Raw genomic sequence first — 26,014 nt, forward strand, 5'->3', positions numbered from 1 at the left:
CATGCTTCGGCAGAAACGGCAACGATCGCGATGGCTCACCGAGCCCGGTGGTGGCGGACGTAATGGAGCGTCAATTTCTTTCCGCGCTCTGTATGGGTACCGGCGCCTGTGCTTGCGAGCGGAAAGGACGGGAGAAAGCATTAATAACACACGCGGACGCCCTCACAGCTCGTTTGTTTGCACAGGAGGCCTGCTGGCCTGAGTGCCGTACACCCTGGACAAGGGTGCGAAGGCCGTCCGGACGTTTTGGCACCGCTGTCTCTCTACCTCTTTTTTTTTTGTCGGTGTTTTGCTACGTGTTCTTATTGTTTTCGCAACTAAATGGCGTTCTGCTGGCGTGTGCCCTTTCTTCTGTTTGGCACAGCAGCCGCCGATTTTGTCTGATTGTTGTCGCTCTCGATTGGAGCCGCCTATTTATTCGATGGCCCCTTCCAGCGTGCTCTTCCCCTATTCTTTAAAACACAAACACGTGCCTTTTTTATTATTGCTTGCTTCTCTCTCCTGGTCCAGTGGTCCGCTTTGGCCCCACGGTTACGCTTTTCGAGCAGGCGACGCGGCTTTAGCGACTTTCCAACTACTTGCGAAGCTTTCTTCCGAGAGTGACCGATCGAGAGGCCGTCTCGAAGGCGACGTGCGCGCTCGTCCCGTCGAGTCTTTTTTTCTTTGCTTACATGCATATGTCCCTTTTCTTCATGCTCAAACTGAGTTGCGATAAAGCAATGCAAGAATATGATGCACCAACTCTCCCAATCAGCTTCTCTCTCTCTCTCTCTCAGCAGTACTTGCCCTAAGGAAGTTTACGTTGACGAAGTGTGACGACATGGATTAGGATGGCTGCAGCTATTAATGCTTTTTTCTTTAATTGCTTGGGTGTTTACGTCCCACACCCACAATACGATTATGAGAGATATTGGTGGAGGTCACCGAAGATTTTGACCACTTGGGGTTCTTTAACGTGCAGCTAGATCCAAGCACACGGGCCTCGAGCATTTTGTCTCCCTCTAAATGCGGCCTCCGCGGCCGGGATTCGAGCCCGCGACCTTCGGGTCAGCGCCCGAGCACCATAACAATTAGACCACCGCGGCGGGTGCTATCAGTGTGGCCTATGACCGTGACCCACAATCGAAAATGCCATTGATTGGTCCGAGGCGGTATCAGAATCATGCTGGCAAGAAAGTCCCGGCCAGGCGGTGCTGTGGAAAGGTTACATACGTTATTAGATGCGAAGCATCTTATGGCGGAGTTCAAACCGGTGGTGGTGGTGTGCGGCGTGACCACCCTTACAGCGCATGCGCGAACCCCTCTCCACACGCCTCCTCTCCCACTTACCCCTCTCCTCGCTCCCTCTCTCACTTCCCCTCTTCCACATTCTCCCTCTCCCCTCCCCCTCTCCACTTCCCCTCTGAAACGCGGGCTCGACATGCCGAAACGCTGCTTCGCATCGCCTCATGGTCCCCTTCAGCGAAGATTGTGTGATTTTTTTCTTCTTATTGGGACACGAAAACTAAACACGCATATCGATCCTTTTCGCCGTCGCCGTGATGTTCCGTGTAAAGTCCAATGTGTGAAATGAGCCTCTAATGCGTCCCACATTACGTTTACGCTGTGAGTCTGAGTGTGAAGATTAGATAGATAGATAGATAGATAGATAGATAGATAGATAGATAGATAGATAGATAGATAGATAGATAGATAGATAGATAGATAGATAGATAGATAGATAGATCAATTTTTAATGGTAATCCCACGGAGGTATTAGCTTGGTTTATCACCTGGCTGAGTGTGAGTGAAGCGCATGACGGTAATTTGATGCTGATCACAGCTTCATTTACAAACCTATGCCAGCAGTAATCTTAAGACGAGCATGCAATGAGAGAGAAAGTATACGTGCACGCATTTCGCAGCTGCGGTTGCGAAATCGCAACCGCAGCTCGGGAACTTAACGCTTTCGCGATGGTTGCGTGCAGGCGAGCACTGTTGTTTTCAGGTGCCCTCCTTTTTGTTGTTGTCGTTGTTGCATTCGTTCTCGCTTGAAAGGTCTGCCTCACCACCTGTGCTGTGCCCGTACCAGCGGCGCAGGGGTCGCGCGACGCTGAGCTCGCATACGCAAATGCGTACATGCTGAACATATACGCCCAGGCGTTCCCATATGCCAGCCTTGTTTGTTTGTCGTTGGCGAGTGTGTACAGCGCAGGGCAGGGGTGTCCCTGGCGCAGGTATACTTTCGTATACTACACGTGGAAGTCGGCGATGCGGGCGTTCCTCGTCACCGAAGTTGGGAACACCCGGCTGCGCTGCCTGCACCGTTTGTCACCGTCGCTTTGAGTGTTCGACCTTCGCCGAAGCGGATAAGGGCAGGAATGTGCGCGCGCGATATTTCATGTCCCGCTGCTATACACGAAGGCTGCTGCTGCAGCTGCTGGCAGCGGCGGCGCGCTTTCCCTCCCGTCTGCCCATGCGTGCATGCGTCAGCGTTTCCGGGCTTGTACAGCAGTGTGCGGCTGTTTTGGACCCCATGTGCTGTTGTTTGCCCTTACGCAATTGTGCCCTTTGGTTTTCTTTAATATACTGCCCCTTTATTGCGAATCAGGCCTGCCGAAGGGAAAGAAAAAAGAAAATTCAGGGACATGTTGCTATCTTCCTGAAGGGAATTAAGCCTTAGTACAGCGGTTAATTTCAGGCCATACGAGAGAATGCGTTGCGTATATTGCCACGCCCACTTCTTGTCTTGTTTTGATGTATTCGGGTTTGACCGGCAGGGACGGTTATCAACGCTCGACGCTGTAGGCGAAGTAGTGTTCTAGAAGCGTCGCGATTGTAGTAGATCGGTTTGTTAAGATTGCGCCCCGCACGCGAATGTTGCAGCTTTGTCTAGAGATTACGCCGCCACCAGCGATATCGCTGGAAAGTTCGATAGCGCCTGTATAAAAGCCGACGCGCTTGACTGCTTGTCAGTTGATCGACGGACGACGCCCTGTTCGCCGCTATATTTGTACAGCGTGTATTGCTGTAGTTATAGTTCTCATTTTCATTTGTGTATGCACTTGTTTTTTTTTCTCTTCTATGTTCTTTCACAAGCATCGGGACGATGCTTTTTCAGAGGGGGGCAATGCCACGCCCACTTCTTGTCTTGTTTTGATGTATTCGGGTTTGACCGGCAGGGACGGTTATCAACGCTCGACGCTGTAGGCGAAGTAGTGTTCTAGAAGCGTCGCGATTGTAGTAGATCGGTTTGTTAAGATTGCGCCCCGCACGCGAATGTTGCAGCTTTGTCTAGAGATTACGCCGCCACCAGCGATATCGCTGGAAAGTTCGATAGCGCCTGTATAAAAGCCGACGCGCTTGACTGCTTGTCAGTTGATCGACGGACGACGCCCTGTTCGCCGCTATATTTGTACAGCGTGTATTGCTGTAGTTATAGTTCTCATTTTCCGGCCACAAGTTCGGCCAAATAAACAGTTTCATCCTGCAAACGCCGACTGCTGTCTTCATCGACGTCACGACCACGTGACAATATGTTGCGCAATGTGTAATTCATAGTGTTATTTATTTTCGCAATACACGCACTAATGCAAGTACGTACGGATTCAGGCGAATCCACGCTGAATTGATACTTGTCGAGGGCTCGGTTGCCGCATGCACTGCGATGTTCCGGCCGTCACAAACGAGTTGGCGGCTTACATTAGCGCATCGCACTTTACAGGACAGACTATTCTGCAAACGTCTCATTGGACGAGCGTGCCTGGAACCAACTGGCTGCGGAAAACTGCCGACGCTGTGTGTGCCACGTATCGTTCCGACAAACACGGGCGCTGTCTCCCAACTAAAACTTTATTTCTATCAAAACAGAATAAATAAAATTTGAGAAAACACGACAGCATAAAACAATTTCCCTTGTACTAGCCGCCGGATTGATTGGCCGGGCCTTCAGCACCTTAAAGTTCATACTCACTGACTCACTGTACAAGGTATACCAAAAAGAGGCACAAAACCAAATAAGTGACTGACTAATCAAAAATAATGCGGAGACCATCCCTTAGTTATGATACTTCTGCCTGTGATAAATATAATGAAGGCTGCCTGATCGCAGCTCGGCTGTACCTCGCGTGGTGGGCGCCGTTGGGTAATTCTCTCGGGGCCGTTGACTCGTCACGTTGTTCACAATAGCGGCCGCTGCACACAGATCTCGGCGAAGCGAAACAAAGGAATAAAACGGAGAACGAGTTGGCATTCGCAGGAGCGGCACTCCGAGCTTTCCTCCTCCCTCGCGTCGCGAGTATGAAGGCGGTGCGACCTGCGCTCGAGGAGGGACAGGCCGCCGCGACCAGATCGAGCGAGCGGATTCGTGTCGCGAGTGTGTGGATAGGATTTTTTGGTTTCGCGAGGACACGGGTCTTCCTCGTCCCTGCTTGTCGCCCACGACATCGGCGTGGCTCTGCCGCCGCGCCATGTCAATGGTTAGACGACGTCCCAGCAAACGAGGACAAACTGGGAGCGGTGCTTCTTCCACCGGCGACGATGATGCCCCGCGACGGTGGGGGCGCGCGATATTAATGGGGCCGCCACTCACGCTGCTTCTGTTCCATCTTCCTCTGCTCCTTTTTTGCCCTTGTTTTTTTTTTTCTTTTGGCCCGATGACATGTTTCCCTGCGGCGTGCTTGAAGAGACGTCGTCTTTCTTGTCGGCCGGCTCCTTCATTCTCTTTGTTGCGACAGGATTGTGCGCGTGTTTTGCGTCTTGCAGTACGAGTAGCCCTGTGTGTCTCGTCCGGGTTTCAAACCTTGCATGAAACTGCATTTTTAACTGGAGACATTGAAAAAAATTACGGTGCGCCGTTAGAAGAAAGCATTTGCCTTTGCCGGACGCAAGGAACTGATGTAATCAGTTGGACGTACATTTCATGATAATTTACTTCGTAGGTTTTTGTCATACTTCATTTAAAATAGATTAGTGTACCAAAAGTGTGTTAGCTTTAACAATGACCTGTCCACTGTGCGCCTTTACCGGTAATGAACCGTAAGAATCCGGTGTGAAAGCTACAGAAAAATAGGAAACTGACACAGGTGGCGAAAAACAAGGTTGTGCTGGTGGGGAATAGCTTTTCTTTATAGCGCTCATTCGTTGCGCGGAATCAGAGCCAACGTCTGATTGCGCGCGCAGTCAGTGGCGAAGCATGTTAGCGCATCGCAGAATTCGCCATTCGCTTATCTATCTCACGGTCTCCTACAAGTGTGGTGCAACTCCTTAAAGGGACTGACAACTGATTTTTGTCGACCCGTCTTTTTTTTTTTTTTTTCGGCGCGATAGAAAGCTCACCCTTCGCAGTTTTTGTAGCTGCAGTAGTTAATCCCAAAAGCACGGATTTATTTTACAAGCAGTATTTTTCGACCTGAAAGGCTCTAAACACGGACGCACCTTTCCTCCAGCAACGCTGAGAATTGATAGCGATGCCGCCAGCCCTTCTCGCGATCGTTGTTCTGCTTTCGCAGGAGTTCCTGTATGCTTAACTACCTTTATTTGGAGCATTTGAACTATTTTTGAAAATAACAAGCTGTTACAATGAGATGATGTGGCATTATACACCTTCCCTGTATTTGTACCGCGTTGTGCGCATGCGTCCAAGGTTGCCTGCGCCTGTATCATGGGCGGCTTGTCCTGGCGTCGCTACTTCCTCGATGCACGAGCCAAGCCAAGTCATCGAAAAGGTCACTACGCATATGCGCGGCCGCGACGAGTAGCAGCGCGCGTCATTTCTGAGACGAAGTGCGGGTAGCAAAACTATGTCACTCCAAAATTTTAGCGACCTGGAAACTGCGTGCACGGTTGCATGAGCACGCTGAAAAGTTGCTCAAGACGCGCTGACGAGTGTGGGATCAATACGTCACGCGAAGGCAGCGCCACTTTAATGCACACTACTAGCGCATGCGTATATGTACATCTTTATGGAGCAACACCTTTTAATATAAAGAAACGAACAATATTTTAATACTAACAGAAAAATCGTCGACCGCGTACAACAATCAACGGTCACGTGGCCGGATACATCGGATCGATAATGTTTTTGCCGCCAGAGGCGCCGCAGGTCATTTTAGCTACTTTCGATTAAGAAATAAAAATATAAATCCAGCTCTCACGAAAAGAACAAGGTTGGTGTCAGTCAATGCGACGGACAATCTTTCCATCAGTGGAGTCATCTCATTTGATGTTCTGGGCAGTTGTCGGTCTCTTTAATAAGACACTGCGTCTGCGCAATGCGGTCGACTCGAGCGTGCAGCGATGCAGATGAGTCTTGTGACGCCGCCAGTGCGCGCGATATCGAAGGCGCGCCTTCTTCTTTCTCGGTACAAGTGCGTATAGTAAATGTCAATAGCGAGGTGCCAGAATGAGCAAGCGTGTTCCACGAAGAGTGTACGGCGAAAAGCCGCGGCCGGCTTCGTTTCGCGATTGTTTTAATCTGAAGCATAACACCTTTGCATACGCAAAAAGGGCAAAAGTCGAGCGTGACCTCCGGCCGACTGACGGCGAAGGTTTCCGCCACCGGCTTTGGAAGCGACAGCGCTGCGAGACGATACGTCGACGACGATGTGCGTCGTCTAGCATTCAAGCTGCGCAGCCTTGGCGAGCTTCAAGTGGATTGCCTGCTGTGATGGGCACCGGCGTGGACGTTTCACATATGTTTGTCGACAGTCTCGGAGAAAAGTTACTTGAACCAACCGTGGCGCTATATAGTCTTCACGGTATCGTCAATTCATCTGGTTCAGTTCAATTTTATTTTCAACATCAAAATACAATGACGTCGTGGGAAGTCGAACATAAAGCGTCGAAATTGGGCTTCGAAGCGTGCACTCACCATTATATTTCACTCACTTTGTAAGCGAACCGGTTTTATTTTCTATTTATTTTGTGCGTTAAATGACGGTTAATTGTAGAGAAAGAATGCCAGCAAGCCTCTGAGCTTATACTGCTCCAAAGGATGATGACATGGTGAGAGCACATGACGGCTCCATGATACACGCTCCGGCTCACCCGATCGCCACTTAAGCTGCTTCTCGTTGTGGGGACTGGTGTAGCAGACAGTCGAGCGAATCGGAGCGATTGCCAAAACGCCCAGTCGCTGCTCTCACGTGATCGCTTCCTGGGTCACGAGGTCGTGGTGCGGTATAAGCTCCGAAACTGGCTGTAAGCCTGTTGTTACATTATTCGGGATGCTCTGAGGCGCGGCAGTGTTCTTGCTCTCGTCTTGGGACCCTCTGTCTCCACTTAGAAAGTAAGACACCGTGTTACTGCACCTTTGATAATCGAATTGTGCAGTTCAAGGCGTTTTTGTCCTTTTTAGCAGCGGAGCTCTTTAAGGCGTCCGTAATCTGTCCAACACGAACCAAAATCCTCAGGCGGGTATGTGCCACGGGAATTGGGCATGCCCCGAATACAGTAGGCGCGAGCGTTAAGCGAGAATTCTGCTCAGCGAGGTGTTAACACGGGAAACACGTGAAAGAGAGAGAAGGGATAAAGACATAAAAAGATAGAAATACAGAGAAAGTTATAGACAGAGAGAGAAAGAGATAGACAGAAACACACAGAAATGAGAGAAAAAATAGAGCGTAAGACAGAAAGAGAGAGAGCAATAAATAGAGAGAAAGAAACGGAGAGAGAGAGAGAAAAAAAGATAGAAAGAAATGGGAAGCGAATAATAGAGAAGCAAAGAAAGGGAAGAATGAGACAGAAATATAGAAAGAGCGAGAAGTAGAAAGAAATAGATAAGAAATACAAGAAACATAGAGAAAGAGGAAAATAAAGAGAAACAAGGAAGCAGCTCTGCTCGTCCTTCAGGCTTGGTACCACTAGTGTGCAAAGCTGCCATAATTTTTTTTTTTTCGTTCCATATCTTTCTGAGGATGAGCTCATTTCTTCTCTGCGCAAGTCAGTAGAGATGCTGCTCAACTCTGATGCGCCTTGAGGATTAGTGAAAGCCACTACAGCTTTTTCTTGCCATAGCCTCCGCTCTTTGAAGCGGTAAATAAAAATTACTGATTGAAAATAACCTGAGTGAACACAGCCAGCTACCGGTACATGTGTAGGAGTAACACAGATAGGGCTGCAACAGTAAAAGCCGATTGGTTGTACGGGAACTGCCCCGTGTGTGTGTTAACTATCCGGCAAAACAGCAGCCACAGTTAGCAAAGACCGGAAGGGTTCGCGTACAAGGTGCCCCATAAAACGCGAAACCAATTTTGTTCAGTCAACAACGCTTTATGGGCTTTCTGACCTCGTTGCGCTCAGCTTAATGCGGTTTTTTGTTTTGAAACAGCATAACTTACTCTCTTTCCTCGTTAGTATGTTTCAAGTGAATAGTTCCTACTTTCAAACGCGTGCACCAGCTGTCGTCTTTCTATTGTTGTTGTTGTTGTTGTTGTTGTTTACGTTGTTGTAGTTGTTGTAGTTGTTGCTGCTGCTGCTGTGCGATTGAAGGAGGGGCGAATAGCTGTCGAAGTCCTTCGTTTATTCGTCCCGAGGAAACATGATAGATTAAAAAAAAAAAGCAAAACAGAACCAACAATAACAACAAAATAGAAAAACAGCAGTAGATCACATTTACAAGGATAAAATATGGCTTTTACGGCAGTCTTAAATTGGGCAAAGTGAGATGACATGGCGATGTGGGCGGCAAGGTAGTTCCAGTCTTGCGCAGCCTGAAGGAAAAATGACTTCAGGAAGGTATTTGTTTTAGAGCGTACGGGATAGACGGCGTTGGGGATACACGCTTACGGGATACACGCTTACGCAGCTATCGCGGGAATCACTGTAATGTCGCCAGTCTTTACTATCTCAAACACCGTGTCTCCGTTCTGGCTAAATCCGACCCCTTCTGTTTTAAGTTACGGTAGTTTTTCAGAGAGAGAGCATTTCTTGCCGTTTTGTACGCAATGTGGAAAGACGGGGTGTGTAACAGATTCCTTTTTATTTTCGTGTTTCGAGCAACACTGTGATCATGTAGGCTCGGGGCAAATGTGCTTACAGGTGGAGCTTTTGTTTAAAGTGGAAACTAGACAAATTAATATTGCCAACGCTGACGCAGCCCGAATCTATAACCATCGCACTCACGATTTTTCCCAATCCCGTTCTTACGCTTCTACCAGAGCACACGCCTTTCGCGCGAGGCCACTCTTCGGTGAAGGAGGTTTGCTTGATATATGTTTTCTTTTGGTCGCCTTAGCGCGCGCGGGACATGATACCTTTCGTTGGAATCGATTTCATGTTTCCTCGCGTCGGTTGACGCGCTGATTCGTTTGGCTTGGCTTGGATGTTTCTCTTCGAGGAGCGTGCGTGTTCCGGTGCCTTGAGACGTGTCGCCATCTTGTGGCGCGCTCATATACTCAGCGCGCGCGGAGATTCTCCGCCAGGCAAGGGCAGGGCGCTGGCTTCGCACGGCTGCCTCTACGATGTCTCCACTCCTCATCTACCTGTCCGTTATCTGTTCTTCTGTTACTTCTGTTATCTTTGAGAAATACCACCTTTACTTGGCCGACTGACCACTATTCCCCCTCTTGATTAAAGTGGCGAGCTGGGCTTGCTGGTATACGTAATTTTGGCAAAATACAGCAATAAACACACAGACGATCGTTTTTGTTCCGTCTGAGTGTTTTCTGCGCTGCAGTTTCTCAGACTTGCTTCTCTTAATTTTCTTTGTTTTTAGTTGCTGCTTCACTGTTTTTTTGTTTGTATTTATTGCTCCTAGTTGGTTGGCCGGCTGAGCGGCCCATCGTCGGCTTAGGTACGTTTAAAACGTTCGATGTGGAATTCATTGTATAATTACTCGAGCTAAGTGCGATGATCCACTTGCTATGTGAGCTGTTCGGCAAGGCATCTCGTTTTCTCATAGTGCAATGAAGACTTCTAGCAGACGATCTCCAGCGCTTTGGCTAACACAGAGACACTTAAAAAGGAGTAACCTAATGCGATTTGTTAATGTGCCACCAGGCGCATGTCACTGCGTTTACTCAAGCGCGCACTTTTACGACGTAGTGCGGTGGTTAACCCGGTTCTGGAAACTCCAACTGCTTATCACTGTGTTCTTCCTTATTTGTTATTGCGGCGCCTTTGTAATGTGCGAACCCGCTCATCTAACCGTAAGTGGCGTCAGCATCGCGAACGGCAAATGACCCACAGACGCGGCTCAGTTAAGCAGCAGTCTCGTAAGAGAGAACAGCGGTTAGTGTGTCGCGGGTAATCATGACAACTAGTGATATCAGTAATGTCACAGCGTCGTGCTTTGCTCGAAAATAGAAATGCGGTGGACGATAGTGTCGGTATAAATTTCGAAGTTGTTCAGCCATGAAACGTACTGTACTTCTTCTAATAGAGGTGGCTTTCGCTTTCCGCTTTGCGAATTTATTTCCGATCTAGTAGGCCTTTAACCGATGAGGTTGTGTTAGGTCCTTGGCCTGACGTCAGCAGCACAAGTGTGGTCATCGATGCAGTCGTAGCCTTCTTACAAGCCACTGGACTGGATGCACGTCTTTAGATTTGCCCCAGCGCCACGAACTATATTCTCATCTCCCTACCTTACCATCGTCATTCATCACTCTTTCGCTCCCCTGTCCCCCCTCCCCAGTGTAGAGTAGCAGGCCAGAGCAAACTATAGCTCAGGCCGACCTCTCTGCCTTTCTGTAAATAAATTCTCTCTCTCTCTCTATTTCCGATCTGATACGTCTATTTCTCTGACGTTCTCGGCAAGCGGAAAAGAAGTCGAGCGCATACGCGTCTCCGCCTTGTAGCGCGATACGCACACCATCACTGCGCGTAAGCGAGTGACGGGCATTGCGCCGGCACGCAGACCGCTGTAATGCAGCCGTGTATATGGTTAGGAACACATCGGGTCATCTATCGCTAGCGTACGCCATACGGCGGCACTTGTAAGCCTGCTCTCTTTCGATTTGCTCTTTCGCATTGGTGTATTTGCATGTGCGATGCGTAACAATAATAATTGTTGGAGTTTAACGTCCCAAAACCGCGATATGATTATGAGGGACGTCGAAGTGGAGGGCTCCGGAAGTTTTGACCACCTGGGGTTCTTTAACGTGCACCTAAATCGAAGTGCACGGGCATTTTCTCCTCCATTGAAAATGCTGCCGCCGCGGCCGTGATTCGATCCCGCGACCTTCGTGTCAGCAGTCGAGCGCCATAACCACTAGACCACCGTGGCGGGTATGTGCGATTTGTACAAGGCTGCGGTTTCACCAAAGCGTTGCCGCTGTGTTTGAGACGCACTATTCTACAGGAGTGCTTGAGAGTGACAGGATGCTGAATGCTTCTTTTGTGTGTGCGTGTCGGCAGAAAGTACGAACCTACGTCCCCTTTGACTAGTGCAGGTTAGCTAACCAGTTAACGTTCCTGCTTTTGCCCGTATACATCTTTATTTACAGGTTAATAATAATAATAATAATAATAATAATAATAATAATAATAATAATAATAATAATAATAATAATAATAATAATAATAATGTTGTGTCTGTGTGTAACTGCGGCGGAATAAAATGCAAGAGAGGCGTGCTATCATGCGTGCTGGCCATGGCGGGGAAAAATGGCGCTTCGGACGCGCTCCATCTTTCCGGGCCAGCTCGGCCGAGCGGTTACGACTTAATGAGCGCCGTCAAAGCGGCCGGACACGCCGTAACAATAAAACCGGTACGCGCGACCGTAATAGCATCGCCGCACGCTCCTACTGCGGATGCTTGGGAAATACGCGTATAGTACGTACGGCGGCGGAGAGTCTTCGAACGGACGTCTCCCCTTTCATTTTGTTCGTTTCGGGCATGGCTATTGTCAGGCGCCTTTTTTTTATTCTTGCTGATGTGTTGTCACTTCGCTTTGCATACTGCAGCCACAATAAATGACATCGTTCGGCTTGCTGCCAATACTCTGCAGCGAAGCTGGTACGTGCTTCGACGCGTTGTATAGCCACGAAACACTGTAGCCGGCGCTCTTTCACCACCTTACGCTCCCATCTCGAGACATACAGAAAGCTAATCCTGTGTCATGTAAAAAATCACAGCATATCCACGCAGTGAATGATGATGAGTGGGCGAAGCTGCGGAGGTTCATCGGTAAACCGTGAATCTTCCGTGAATTCTGCCCAGTACATCATCACCGACGTGAGATCGGGCGCGTTTATACTAAAGGTTCGATGAGTTATGACGACTTGCAGCTCACTTTAATTTTACATGTACGCTGCGAATTTTCATTGTTTAGAAAACCATTGCTTTAGAAAACATCTGGCGTCTTTCGTTAAGCAGCTGGCGTCTTTTCGTTTTGCTTTAGAAACATCTGGCGTTCTTTCGTTTTGCTTTTACAAAACATCTGGCGTCTTTTGTTGGTTTATTTCATCAATCAACGGCGTTTTGAACAAAATTTTTATTGTTTAATCACGCACAGGAGAAATCTCACCAGGCACTACCTTGGAGGTAAACAATGGCTGCTAATGGGAATGAGAGACAGAAGTCGGCTTTTAGCTAACACTTACACGTCTACTTCTACTAACGTTTCCTACTGGAACATGCCAATGGCTGCTTATGGGGAATGAGAGACAGAAGAATTCGGCTTTTAGTTAACGCGCACGCTGCGAATTTTTTATTGTTCAACAACGCACAGGAAAAATCTCCCACCGGCACCACCTTGGAGGTCAAAGCGTAAGACTGGTTACGCACTACGACTACTACGACTACGAGGGACGAATGGGTGCCGCCTTAAGGAGGTTCGCCCCTAAAACTAGCATGATCCGTGCTTGCGTATTCTTAGTGGGGCCGATTATTCCGTATGAAGTACTGTTTTCGATGTCTGCCAGAGAAGAGAGCGTCGCTCCTGTCTGTATTGCAAAAAGGTTCGGAAGTCGGGCTTGTTGGTGATTCATGTATGTGTGCAGCGCTGACGACACGTTGCATGTATATCGGGCAGGCATGCAGTCTATCTGTCGTCGGTTACAACCTAGGAATAACTATGTAGCGACTCAAAGACGACGAAGAACTGCTTTGGCGGGGGAACAGGGGAAAGAGAAAGAAGAAGAATAAAATCTTCTGTCTCTGTCAGTGTTGGAATGTTACATTGGCGCAGTCTTCGACAGGATTAAGAACGCAACTATGTGGATAACTTTGACTTTATCCCGAAGTTCAAGTGACAGGCCATATTTTTCGACGTGCGACGTGGATGAAGAAACGTATGAATTGCCTGAAAGTGTCACGACTTCCGAACTACGTGAGTTCGTCGCTCAGAAAGCCGGGAAGACGCCGGAGGAGATCGACAACCAACCATCGGTGAAGATGAAACTGAAGTACTCCGAGTTTCAAGAACACATCATGAGGCCGCTTTTGAAAGCATCGTCAAGGGTTGCGCCAAGCAAAGAAGATTATTCCGTTGGCTCATGCCTCATGGAAATGCTCCACCGTCAGCAGCAGCACGCAGAGCGACAGCAGCAGTTCATGGACAGTCTTCTTGCCGTCATCCAGGCACAACAAAGATCCAACAAGGAGATAGCAAAGCCTGATCCATTTGATGGTGAAAGCACAAGGCCGGACACCTGGATCAAGTTCTATGAACACGCGTGTGAGGACAACTCGTGGCAAGAATCCAGTGAGCGCATCAGGAACATGCGTCCATTCCTTGCCGGACTGGCTCGAAAGTGGTACGAGCTTCACTACGCTGGACACGAGACCGACTGAATGGAAAAGCAGTTTCCTGGCAGCTTTCGACGAAATCCCCGTTGAAAGGTGGGACCGAGCAATTTTTTACAAATTTCGATCAGGAAAGCCCCTAGAGTATTTTTATGAGAAAAGGCGGCTTCTTCAAATGGCAAACCCGGAACTTCCGGAGTCGGCGATAGTACCGCTCATTATTCACGGCCTTCCTAAGGAACTCCAGAGACAGGCACAAGTGCAATCGCCAAAAACTGTCGAGGAACTTCTAGTTTCTTTCAGGAAACTCTCAATTGATTCGACTTCCCAGAACCCACGTCGGCCAGATTACCATCCCGACAGGGCACCTTGGAGGTCACGTGATCCTGACAATTGGCATGGTCGAAACCGAGTGGTCAATGTAATCTCTGATGCCAATAACGACCAAGAGCATATGGTTTCTTCGCATCCAGATGCAGCTGAAACAAAAAACGAATAAAAGAGGGTGCACAGTCCCACCTGACGACAAAATTGAAGACTGTTTTTCTAACGGCCCTTAACCTTCTGTATATCAAACTAAAGGTAAATGGTGAAGATGTTGATGCTCTCGTAGATAGTGGGGCATCTGTGTCTGTCATAAATGAGGCACTTGTAAAGAGGAAAGAAATTATTCGAGGGAGGTCGGTACAAGTACAAAGTTTTGATGGGACGAGACAAATTTACGATAAATGGGTGAGAACAAGTGTCTCTTTTCAAGGCCAGAATGCTGACATTGACGCTCTTGTAGTAAAAGGATGCGACTACAAATTTTTGCTTTCCCGACCTGATATGAAGACCCTAAAATTAAACCTTTATTGGAATGATGAAGTGACTGTGGCGAAAGAGACGTGCGCCTCATTGAGTATCGCAGATCGCCTTATTACATGTGAAGACGACGTCCGCCGCAAGTTCCCCGAACTTGTCTGCTTAAGCAACTATCCACCAGCAACAACAAAATTTTCCGTTCCTTTCAAGCTGAAAGACGTTACACCGGTCAGGAGAAAGCCTTACAACATGTCACGCGAGAAGAAAGTTTGGTTGAAAAGTGAGATCCAAAAGATGTTAGATGCTGGCATAATACAACCATCGGTGTCTACGTTCGCCTCACCAATTACGCTGGCTCCTAAAGAAGATGGATCTTTGAGACTATGTACAGACAACCGAATTTTGAATCACCAAACGGACCTATTCCCTTTTCCTATGCCAAGAATTGGTGGAATAATTGAGGAAACGGGAGGTTGCAAAGTCTTCTCCAGAATAGATCTTTGCAAAGGATTTTGGCAGGTACCACTCGAAGAGGAATATAAAATGTACACGGCCTTTGTCACTCCCTTTGACATATATGAGTACAACCGCTTACCTTTCGGGTGGAAGAACAGCGCTGCCTGGTTTCAAAAGATGATGAATGGCGTCTTGAAACCCTTTCTTGGTGTATTTTGCAACGTCTACGTCGACGATATATTAGTCTATTCAAAAGATGAAACGTCTCACGCTGAACATCTGACTGCTGTTTTGATCGCACTGAGCGAAGCTAAACTGAAAGTAAATTTTAGGAAGAGTGAGTTCTTCAAGACAAAAATTACATTTCTTGGACGCGTCCTGGATGGATTTACTAAAAGCACTAAGGAAGAATCCGTGGAGCGCGTAAGGCACATGAAGAAGCCAGATAGTGTACACGCGCTCAGAGTTTCCTTGGGCTCGCTGGACACTTCAGAAACTTCATAAAAAATTTTGCGGCCCGAGCGAAACCATTGAACAATTTGCTTCACAAGAACACAGATTTTATTTGGACTGATGAATGTGAAAAGGCTTACGATGACTTAGTATCAGCCATATCATCAGATCCGATCCTTACGCTACCCGATTTCGCTCTTCCCTTTGAACTGACGACAGATGCTTCCAACTTCGGTGCAGGTGCTGTTCTGTATCAGCGAAAACATGAAAGAGGAGCGCAAGGTATTGGCTACAATTCGTATACGTTTACGAAGGCAGAGCAGAACTACAGCACAACAGAGGAGGCATTGGCTGTTGTTCTAGCAATGAGATATTTTCGATCTTACATCGAAGGTACAAAGTTCAAACTATTCACTGATCATCAGGCACTTACCCATTTGCTGAATGTTTCACAACCAAAAGGGAGAATAGCCCGATGGATCAGTGAAATCCAGCAGTTTGACTTTGAAGTCGCACACAGAAGCGCGCAAGAATTGTCAGATGCCGATGCACTTTCTCGGCTTCCTGTAATCAGTGGCTGCGGGAAAAAGGAAAGTGTGAACTTACTCAAGCTCTGGGAAGGTACAGAGCAATTGATGCCCATAGGAGGAAAGTTCCAGGTTCCAGCTACGTTGGTACAAAAGGTCCTTGAGCTGTATCATGACAGCCCACATTCAGGAGGACACGATGGGTTTTGGCGAACCTATTACAAATTGAGAAGGCGATTTACATGGCCAGGAATGAAGAAGGATGTCGCCGATTACATCAGCTCCTGTCACAATTGTCAACTCAAGAGGGCTAAATACAAGCAGAAAACGGACACTATGATATTCCCACCTCACGCAAGTGTGCCGTTTGAGACCGTCCATGTTGACTTCGCTGAGCTAAAGAAAAAAAGCGAAGGCGTGAGGAGAACTCAGTCTTTCTTAGTATGCATTGACGAATGCTCAAGGATTGTTGCAGCCAAGCCAGGAAGGGAGAATGCGCAAACCGTCATAGCACTACTGAATAGGGACATGTTTAAGGGACTGAAATGCATTGTATCTGACAATGTATCGGCATTTAGGAGCCAGGAACTTGCTAAGTGGGCACAAGAAAAAGACATCACTCTGAAGTTCACAGCCCCATACCACCCGTCAGCCAACGGGCTCGCAGAGCGGGTCATACGGGACATAAAACAATACATAAGCATGTACCCGGAATTCCCAGGAGGGTGGAAATGTTGCCTACAAGCAGCAGTGTCGCATCACAATAGATCCCATACAAGTGCTTTGGGATGCAGTCCCCAGTATGCGGCCTTCGGTGAACCGGCGTATCTGCCTGCAGACGACACGCTGGAAATCAAGACAAAACTACACCTTGAGGAGACCAAGAAGACTGCAGAGAGCCAAAGAAAACACAGGGAGTCGCTTAAACGAGCGTTTGACAAGCGTCATAACAACAAGATCCTCAATATTACTCTAGGTGATCTAGTTTTGATACGGAAAGGCTATGACAGTCATAGTACAAAACTGTTGGGACCATTTAAGGTGACCAAGACGGCTACAAAAGACGGAATACTGAAGACCATCGGCTACGTAACGGAAGACGGTGGCATGGAAATAGCTGCCATCAGCAATGTGATTCCCTATATCCAGCGGAGGGACGAAAACAAAGCCAGGGAGAGTGTAGCGACTCAAAGACGACGAAGAACTGCTTTGGCGGGGGAACAGGGGAAAGAGAAAGAAGAAGAATAAAATCTTCTGTCTCTGTCAGTGTTGGAATGTTACAAACTACAAGTTCCGACTGCAAAAACGCGGCGCTCTTGTCAATCACCTGTGTAAGAGAGTCGTGCAGGCTGGTTTCCTTTCGAGCCATAAGTAGTTTTTCTGTACTAATGCGAAATTACCTCGTATATCGAAAACAAAAGGCTCGTCGTTCCTACAAAAAAAAGGTAAAATTTATCTAACCAGTGGTGTCAGAGTCCCTGATGAAATTCACTTGGACGTTCAATTTTTCGATTTAAAACCAGCGACACGAACATGTCTGTATGGGTACACCACACACCATACATTGTGGGTACACCATATATTAAGTACACCATGTATAGATGGGTACACCATACATGGGTGCACCATACATTGTGAAGAAGGAATCCGTACGGATCCCGAAACGTCAATTTGTTTTGTTTTGACATTGGTCAGTGACCTGTTTTAGGGGCGTAGCTCCTCTTAGTCTAACCTTGTCACGCGTCCGTTGTCCGGCGTATCTCCCGGCAGCCGGCAGTAAACGATAGTATCTGTCCGGTGGTGGTGGTGGTGTGCGGCGTGACCACCCTTACTGCGCATGCGGATACCCTCTCCACACACCTCTTCTCCACTCCCCCTCACCATTCCCCATGTCCTCTACCCCTCTCCCCTTTCCCTCTCCACTCACCCTCTCACCTTCCCCTCTCCCATACCCCTCTCCCCTCCCCCTTTCCACTCTTCCTCTGAAACGCGGGCTAGACATACCGAAATTCTCTCCTGCGCAACGCCGCAATGAGCTCGAGCGCATGCGCGTCCCCTCCCCTTCTCTCTCCTCTCCTACGCTGCCCCCCTCTCGCCCGCCTGTCGACCGCGTTCCCCGCTCGCCCTGTGAGAATTAACGGCCAGGCTAGATGGAAGATACGACGCGCGTAGCGTCCCTCTTCGCGTTCCACGACGCGAGGTCGGTAGCATGCTCAACGAACGCCAACGGAACGCGATCGTGGAAGTGCTCCGGCTTCGCATGGCCTCATGGCTACGGTCCCCCCCCCTCCCCCCCTATCTTGCCTCGCGGCGCTGCGGCGCCGACGCAGGCAGCGTCGCGAGGCAGCGTCTTCATTGAAAAAAATTGGCCGCGTATCTGCGTGCTTCGCTGCAAATGTCGTCTAAAGACGATAGAAGAGGCGCTGCGTGAGATATGAACGCCATCTGGCAATACGTCGGGAAACGTGAATGCTGTGTTGCGGGCTGGTAGTCCCGGCGCAGCAGCAGGCAAGACCGGCGGGGACGCCAGCCAGCCCGAACACGCGGTTTGGCGCGAAGCGCCGAAGCAGAAGAAACGTCCGCACTCAACGAGTACTCTCCACACACTCTTTTATATTCACGTCGCCTGGGTAAAGCAGGAATGCCAGAGCGGCGCCCCATGGCACTCGTACAGTGGAAGTCAAGTTTCGGCGCAGTCGCATTTTCAGCGCAGCTTAAGAAACTATAGTCTCTAGAATTACGTATCTATGTATTTTCTATTAAAGGAACACACAACCTAATACTTACCTACTGATGTTGCGCCTCAGATATGCGTAATGTTTGCTTTTTGATCAACCATGTACACAAGTATGAACCTAGTGAGCCGTTCACGATGGCTGGCCCTTGTGCAAGTGGTTCAACTTTGGCCGAGTGGCTGAATCGAGGGACGTGCCGACAAACAGAAAGAGAGACAGAAAGACAGACCAAAATTTCTGCGTTTAAGTTCCCCAAGAAAGACTATCTTCTTTGAAACCGACCGCTCGCGCTGCACAACCGTTCACTGACCACCCCGTATATATAGGCACTGGATTTTGACCTCCAAGGTAGTGCGTGTGTGCGATTTCTCCTGTGCGTGATTAAACAATGAAAATTCAAAGCGTACATGTAAAATTAAAGTGAGCTGCAAGTCGTCATAACTCTCATCGAACCTTTAGTATAAACGCGCCCGATCTCACGTCGGTAAGGATGTACTGGGCAGAATTCATGGAAGATTCACGGTTTACCGATGAACCTCCGCAGCTTCGCCCACTCATCATAATTCACTTCGTGGATATGCTGTGATTTTTTTTAACAATGGGTACACCAACTATCTGGATCTGGCGAAAAGTGTTTGACGTCACGGACATGACCACACGTGATTGGATGGGATGTCTGTGCAAATTATCTCTGGTTCGAACAGCGACGGCTGTGTGAGGAGGTTATTCTTCGGTTGTAAGCGAGTGTAGTTAACCTCTATCTGCACCTGAAAACGTCGTTAGCGTCGGGGCTCTACAAAACTGTCGCGGCTGCTGCGAATTTCGCGCCATATCGCTGCACTTGTGTGTCTTTCTCGCCCGAGGCCGGCTTATCTCTTCCCCACTCATTTTCTCAGCCGGTTACGCAAAGCCTTCGGCGGCGGCTTCGCGCGTAAGCGACCTCGAAGCTAGACAGGCCAGCGCACGAAAGAGCGATCAAGCGCGAGCCTAGAAGGTCGAGAAAGAACCTTGGCCAAGACGCAGAGCATGCCAAAGCAGCTCGGGAATCTTATAGCGCGTTTTTAACGAGTGGCGATCCACAAGTTCTGTGGCAACGCTTCGGAGTGTTGCAGTAACTGTGTTTGCCGGCTGACTTCAACCTGCCTCGTCACTGAGCTTCTTCGATTTACACGTCCCGGACGGCCCCGGACGCCGGCGCTGCATTCGTTTTTCTCAAGGACCAACCGGAAGCTCCGCCCTCTGGTCCGGGACCGCTCGGATGCATCTTCGTTTCTCGCGTGCCTGGCGGCCTGCGGACGGCCCGGGACTGTCCGAACGATTTCTTTCTGGCAGCTGGCAGACGACGGCGCGGTGCGTCACGCGTGCGGCCATCTTAAGTTGGACACGGGAAGTTTTTGACGTGCTCTTGCTCTCGTTTTGCTTTTCTGTCCGCTTCTCGAACGTTTCCGGATTTCGCATTGTTTTCGCACCCATTTCTTGTCGTCGGAGTTGCGAGCCGCGTCGAGCATGTCCGTATTTCTGTAGGTCGGTGAAACACGCGCGGTGCTCGCGAGAAAAAACAGCGACGGAACGCCCACGCGCGTCTTCGATGCGCGCGTGCTTCAGTAGTTTGCTTGGTAAGCTGTGCCACAACGCACACAGGTATCATTCACGACCTAACCGTCGTTGCGGTCGGGATTGGGTTGGTGTTGTGGCTGGTGTTGCAGCCATAGAGGGAGCAGACGGCGTAGCAGACGCCATAGCGGACTCGGCCGCAGCATTTTTAGCACGAGTGCGCAGACGGCCCGTCGGGCGGCTCGGGACTCTTGGATCACGTGATAACGGCGCCATGTGACGTAGTTACCTTTGAGCCGAGACGTCCGCGGGCCGCCGGCGACTGGTCCGGGACGCGTCCGGGACTTGGTAAATCGAAGAAGCTCACCGCTGAGCGCAAGGTCATGGGATCGACTCCGAACTCCCTACCGGCCGCATTCCCGTAGGCGCAGAATAGAATGAGATCGGTTTGACGAAAAGGGAAGCCCAGAGTGTCAAAATAATCCCTCTGTGGCATTCTTATCACGAGTGCCGCTATAGCAATCAATCAATCAATCATTCAATCAATCAATCAGCCAGGTTATTCTTATTTTTGTTTCGCGGCGAAAGCAACGACGTCGACGACGTGAACGTGACATGATGTGAACGTGTGACGTTCACGATTTCCGTGACATTTTCGCACTTTTCCCTTGCCTCGCGTTTTGCCAGTATTGATCGCTGCGGGAGTGGTGCCTTGTCGTCACACTTCTTAGCTCGGTTTTTCTTGAGCGCATCTCAAAAACGTCCCGCAGTGTTGTTGATATGGACATCGATACTCTTTCACTTATTTCCTTTTTGTCGTGTGCGCCGGGGAATTCATAAACACAATTAAGTTGTCCCTGTATAAGGCTTTCAAGTGCTTGTATCTCAACAACGCTGATAAACATATGTTAACTGGTTCGACCCAAATAGGGTCAAGAGATTGAACGGGCGCTGTTCATCGTATTGCTTTTTCATAGGAAGCTCTTGCTTTGGATTCTCTCTCAATATAAAAGAGAACAGATAAATCATTGGAATGCCAGTCGTTGCTTCTGTTCAGTACATTCAAAAAAGGTCAAGACAACTCGTCTTTAGCATGCTGCATATTTTTGACACTAATTAGCACGTCATCTCAAACAATCGCTATGAATACGAATATAAACTTAAGCGTCATATCTGCAAAACAAAGCTCTGCGTAAAAATGGATATCGCACTTTTATAAAGACGATACCAGAGGATATACAAGGTAGATCAGCAATATGCACTGCTTAAGCTACGCGACTAATTCGTAATCGGGCTTTCTTTTCACTACTCGTGTAATCATCCAGCAACATTCACGTAAGCTGTTCATTGGTACGTTATCTAGCGGCATTGTATGCAATCACTCTACCCATTTCTGGGGCGAAGTTGAATTCTTTAGGTAAAAATGGCCTTTAAAATTTTACGTACTGCTTTCCGACGCTCTTTTTAAAACGTATTTGAATCAGTTTTACTTCTCGAAGTAGGTATGACGCTACTTTCCGAAACTGTCATTATCAGGTTTGCGTTTCACGTGTACTGTGTTAGGGTGATCGCGAAGTTTAGTTACTAGTGTAGAGTTGGCGAGCATTGGTTACAGAAATTTTTCAAATGGGCCATATCTCATCTAAATGCTCTTAAGTCTGCCTAAGAATTTTCATGTTGGCTACTCCATTTTTGTTAAGCTAGACCTTGGTGAACTTAAATGTCACTGTCATACGTGCTAAGTCTCCGTTTTCTTTTCTTTCTTTATTCCAACAGATCAGGGTGAAGCTGTTGTGAAAGGAGCCAGGAACGACGGATGTGCATCTTACCAAAGCAGCATGACAGAGAGCTTGGGAGGAACCATTGGAGCCAGACGACAACTGTAGTGTTGAATGTGAACGTGTTTCTTTGGACGCACAAGTCACACATTGTCAGGGATGTCAGGGAAGTGGAAAAGGAGAAGAAAAAAAGAAAGAAAAGCTAAAACGAAAAAAAAAAAGATGGAGAAGAAGAGAGGCGACGAGGAAGGTGGTGATCTTGATGAGACCCTGCGGGATATCAACACGGATGAAACCAGTGCCGTTTCGACCACGGGACACAAGTGCACACATACACACGACACTCTCATACAAAACACGCACGCAAACAGTGACGACAAAAAAGACAAAAGCTTAGGACAATTTTTTTACTATGGACTTCAACAAAGTGCAAACCCATGTTTGTTTTTGTTTTCTCTCTCTTGGTTTTTTGTTATTGTTGTTGTTGCTGTTTTTTTTTTCCTTTTATTGACTGTCTACCCAGTTTTCTTCTCTGATGTATCCTGTCTATCTCTTTGTCTCAGACGTTGACGTCAAGCTTCGTTCATAGTTCTTTCTTCTCTCAACCTTCCATTTTGCCTTCTCCTCTTGGTTCGTGTCGGCTAAGAAGACGATGGTGTCGATGAGGATGAAGAAGCTGAGAGAGGATGCGCTCGTGGGGTGCGATGATGAATTATAGAGAGAGAAACGGAGAAGGAAAGGTCCACAAAATGTGTGCGTGCCGCTGTGACATACTGGAGCCCGAGTTTGATGGGAAGTGGCGATGATGGATACGGAGAGAGCCTCGGCCACGGGTGCGGTGACGTCATCTAAAAGCGAGGTGAGGCTGTTTTTCACCTGGGCCTGGCAGGACCGCCGGTTTTCAGTGCTTCGAGGCCGGCGGTCTTCTCTAGCCAAGAGACGGCTGTACAGTCCACTGAGATGGATTCTGAGAAGGAGTCATTGGGCGTGAGACGCGTCACTAGGACGCACTAGGGAATCCCCTCCTCCCCCGTTTGAATCCCCATGTTCCCTCAATTTTCTGTTTTTGCCTCAGCGGCTGCCGTTGTCCGTCTGATGTCTCTCACACACTGTACCCTTTTGTTGCCTTCGTGGATGATACACTTTTTTTTTGTTGTAGGCTCGTTAGGTGAACCTTGGTTAGCCATTTACCCCATTTTTCCCTTTCCACCACACCTTGGAGACAAACCGCCATTACGGGCTGTTTTATTCCGGGCTGGCTGGATTTGTTGGCAGCGTTCTGCCACCTCCACCGTTCCGGTCTGGAAGCGAGTCGCCTTAGCAAGTGTGTAGAAGCTGTTCGTTCAATGACCATGTCTATTTTTCTGTTGGTTCGTTTTGTGACGTCAGTGACAAAAGAAAAAAAAAAAGCCTTTTTCCGCAGTGTGACGGATGCTTGGCCTTTCAGCCCCTCTTCAAGCGCTTGGAGTGGGGCACTTTTTTGCTCTTGGAGAGAGAGTTTGACTTCAATATGTACCTTTTCTTGCCTTTGAAACTCAGGATGCCTCCGTTGCCAAGGCAAGGCTGCTCTCTGCCTGGCACAATCCTCAAATCTAGCGGGGTTAAAAGAAAAAAAAAAGGTAGAAAGATACACAGAGTGTTTGAACGCAGGAGATATGTGTGAGGTTGGAAGTGACACCGTCTTTGTTGCCAGCGTGCGGACCAAGAGTTGTGACGGCCAAGAGCTGGAGAATCATGGTCCGGAACGTGCTTAGTGTGCTTAGGTTTGTTTCGGCCAAAGAAAAGCGAGATAGAATGCGTCGTGAAGCTGTAGATTCTTGCCTGATCGATCCCTGAATGGTATGGGGATCAAGTCCTCTGTATCTGTCTTTACTTTTGACTTAAAAAAAAGAGCCGCTACCAAGCACAAGTTGTTTCTCGAAAGGAAAAAAAAAATGATTGCGAGACTACCTGGTGTGGACTTTAATTTTTTGTCTATGAATATAAATACTATAAATAAATCGCTATATATACACACGTGGAAGGAACAGCATGTATTATACTGAAGTATGTGTGGGAAACGACCTATCCCCCATGTATTGCATCACCAGCCACTTTAACCCCCCTTCCCACTCTTTTGTGAGGCATTAAATGTCTGAGAAACATGACCAGCTGTCTCTGTCTGCTTATTTGCCCTGGGGCTAAAACATGTCTTGTCGGGCACACGATATGCCCACCGCTGCACATTAATACCTTGCGTGCCAGAACCATAATATCGTGAGGCACGCCGTAGCAGAGGGCATATATATACTCAAGATAACACGCCGCAATCTTGAGTATGAGTCTTAAGTATAGGGAGATTCTTTTTAAACTGACCCATTTCATTGGGCTGCAGTATCGTTACAAAGTACCCGATTTTAATACAGACTGCGGCAAAGTCTGCGAAGGACGAAAGTAATACAGTCTGTTGAAGGACAAAAATTTAATCACCTGTCCGGTTTTTTAGCGTTCAACGCAAATAAACTAGAATAACTAAGAAATAACGAAAACCGCGGGAAATGTTATACAGAGAGAGAGAGAGAGAGAGAAATAGATGAAAAGGAAGAGGCAGGGAGGTTAACCTGGTGCGAGCGACCGGTTTGCTACCCTGCACAGGGGTGGGGATATAGGGGTCGGAAAGAGGACAGAGAGAAAGGGAGATAAAATAAAAACAAAACAAAACATGCACACATGCACATACATGCAGGATGTCCTATCACAGCCGTTCTGATAGCCCGGTTGAACGCAGAAAGCGCATTAGCGCCTGCACAGCCTTCTTCTGAGACGTAAAGTCCTGTCGGTGGCGCAGGATTCTTTCTTCTGAAAGAGTTCGGTTGTCCAATTTGTCAAGCGCGTTGCAAAGTGACTGTCTCTGCGAACAGTACTGTGGACAGTCGCACAGAAAATGCTTAATTGTTTCATCACTTCCGCAGTGGTCACAAGCTGCGGTGTCGGCCATTCCTATGCGGAACGCGTACGCACAGGTAAATGCGACACCCAACCATAATCTGCACAGAAGGGTAGCGTCACCTCGACGAAGTCCTGGGGGAATTCGAAGGCTGAGTGTTGGGTCTAGGCCATATAGTCGTGCGTGCTGGAAGCGGTTGATTGGCGTCTGTCATCTGTTGAAGTTTTTCGCTGGGAAGACTTGGGGAATGTCCCCAAGTGCCATGCTACAGCTGTACAGGGTACTTTTTCTCGGCTTCCTGCGGTACAGCTTGCCTGCATTAACCAACGCAAGCAAAACAAGCCTACGAACGTTACAAAGTGTTCAGGCCCAGGCACTCCGGATTTGTCTAGGCTTGCCTCTTAGTGCATCGACGGCGGCTTCTATAGCGATCGCCGGAGATTATCTCATCAAGACACACATTGACGTTGAAACACTCAGGACACATATAAGGCATCTGGCTCGGACTCCCCGCCACCACCTAGCCTCTTTACCAGCAGACAGACCACGCGCATCTTTTTGCCAAACGGTAACCACTTACCGCGAGTTATACAGAGAGGCATGGCTTGAGCCTATAGGCTCTCCAAGCATCGCTTAGTGGCGCTGTTGCATGGATGGATGGATGCTATGAGCGTCCCCTTTATAACGGGGCGGTGACAAGTGTGCCACCAGGCTCGACAAAAAAAAAAAAAAAAAAAAACATTACTCTTCTTTTTCTTTGTGTTAGCCTAGTGTGTCCACTTCAATTAAATCTATCTTACTACAGAAAAAAAAAAACTTAAATTCTCAGCCCAGTTCTCTGCCCCTTATGGCAGAATGTCTTTTTTTTTCAATATTTGTTTTTGTCCTTTCTCTCTAATTTTCTGCCACTCTAACAGTCTCTTACTTATTTCAACTCTTGACAGGCAGCGCAATCTCTGGCATAAAGATAGAAACTAGAACAACGCGCGTTTTCCCTTCTCTTCAACGCGCTGCCGCTGGCTTCCATGCACGTGTGGAGCTCTGGCGGTGCACTTGCGGGTCTCTCAATGTACCGCCTGCAGTGCGGGTTCAAAAAGATCTCACAGCTGGACAAG

General features: G+C 48.3%; 1 pseudogene; it reads left to right on the top strand.

The window, feature by feature from the left end:
• The window catches only part of LOC119373823 (uncharacterized), a 110,621-nt pseudogene extending 86,501 nt beyond the window's left edge, over nucleotides 1-24,120 (top strand).
• Nucleotides 24,121-26,014: the final 1,894 nt, after the last annotated feature.

The sequence above is a fragment of the Rhipicephalus sanguineus genome, chromosome 11 (assembly GCF_013339695.2).
Source record: "Rhipicephalus sanguineus isolate Rsan-2018 chromosome 11, BIME_Rsan_1.4, whole genome shotgun sequence".
NCBI classification, from domain to species: domain Eukaryota; kingdom Metazoa; phylum Arthropoda; class Arachnida; order Ixodida; family Ixodidae; genus Rhipicephalus; species Rhipicephalus sanguineus.